Genomic DNA, 1922 nt, shown 5'->3' with positions numbered 1-1922 from the left:
TGCTGACAAGCTGCTGGTCGACGAGCTGTGTTGACTCGCGTGATAATCTGGTGGCTACCTTAACTGAAGCTACTCTGTGGGTCCTAGGCGGCCCTCCTGCTAGTCGAACATGCAACAACGCACGGTGCCTCTAACCACCAGTTCTCTTCAGGCAACGCTTGCCGGGGGCACCTCGCTGGAGGGGATAACGTTAGCATTAGCCACTTTAATATACCGCTTTCTTCTAGGATAACTCGCTGTATCACTAGGGTTATTCCGTTGGGATATTCAACACGCTATTACGCTTATATTTCTACTATAACCCGAAATATACTCAAGTCCAATACATTCACCCGTGTGCCTCACTACGGGGCTCCACAACGACACGTCCGTCCAGGTTCACGTTCAACGCCGAAGAGAGCGGTTCTCTCCACTTCTGTTCAGGTGGCTTGCTTCTCCTTGCCGCCTCCCTCCTGCGCTCCGCCTGCCACCGCCGCCCCCTGAACTATACGTTGATTTTTTAATGTTTTGTTTATAATTTTTTGTTATTGCTAATGTCATTGTTGTTATTATTATTATGGTATTGTGAGGTCTTGTTTTATGTATAGAAATAAATAAAAATAACTGTACATACATACATACATACATACATACATACATACATACATACATACATACATACATACATACATACATACATACATACATACATACATACATACATACATACATACATACATACATACATACATACATACATACATACAGAGAGAGATACAATAGTTTTTATTTGTCACGGCATACAGGTATACAGTGAAATGCGGGGGGTCTTGCCCGCAACGATGTGCATAATACAATAGTAATAATATATAATAAGAATCCAACCAATAGAGCGACATTGTGCAATAAACATTAGGGCAAGTAGGGCATATCGATATCTGTACATGAGTTATTTACAGAGCATGGTAGGACATGCTAGGTCCTACATACATACATACATACATACATACATACATACATACATACATACATACATACATACATACATACATACATACATACATACATACATACATACATACATACATACATACATACATACATACATACATACATACATACATACATACATACATACATACATACATACATACATACACACACACACACACACACACACACATACATACAGTATGGCCTGCATATCAGATATGAATTATCCTTCTGTGGTCCAACCAATGAAATCTAATCTCTCTAAGAAACACACTTCTGTAACACAAGCATGTTGTGTTGAATTTTAGGTTTGTATTGCCCTCTACTGGCTGAACTTTGTCATTGCAGAGAGTGTCTCCAAGCAGGTAATAACAAGTACACAGGTTTCACCAACAGATGGCCTTGTTGTGGAGCTACATGCTGTGGTCTGCTGTGATGTCAGACTGTTCTGTGTTGGTTATTCCTGTAAGCTACATGCTGTGATGTCAGACTGTTCTTTATTGTTTCTTCCTGTAGGCTACATGCTGTGATGTCAGACTGTTCTGTATTGTTTCTACAGCATGCTGTCCCAACCTTAGGGGTCATGACCCCTGTGATGTGATAATTGGGTCCCTTGAAATGTTCCTGACATTTGACAAAATGTACTAAAATAAGACCACTAAAATCAAATGTATTATTATTATCATTATGAATGACTGTCAATTAACAAAACTACTGACTTTTTTTTTAACTGAATAGATACCAAAGTGAAGGTTGTGCAGCTTTATAGCCTGTTGATACTCACTGTGTTGGTTAATTAACAGACACTAAGATCAAAATGTATCTCTCTCTCTTCCCCCTCTCTTTCTCTCTCTCTCTCTCTCTCTCTCTCTCTCTCTCTCTCTCTCTCTCTCTCTCTCTCTCTCTCTCTCTCTCTCTCTCTCTCTCTCTCCCTCTCCCTCTCCCCCTAC

The sequence above is a fragment of the Notolepis coatsorum genome (genome assembly GCF_963971535.1).
Source record: "Notolepis coatsorum genome assembly, chromosome: 2".
In the NCBI taxonomy this organism is placed as follows: Eukaryota; Metazoa; Chordata; class Actinopteri; order Aulopiformes; family Paralepididae; genus Notolepis; species Notolepis coatsorum.
This window is presented reverse-complemented; position numbering follows the sequence as displayed.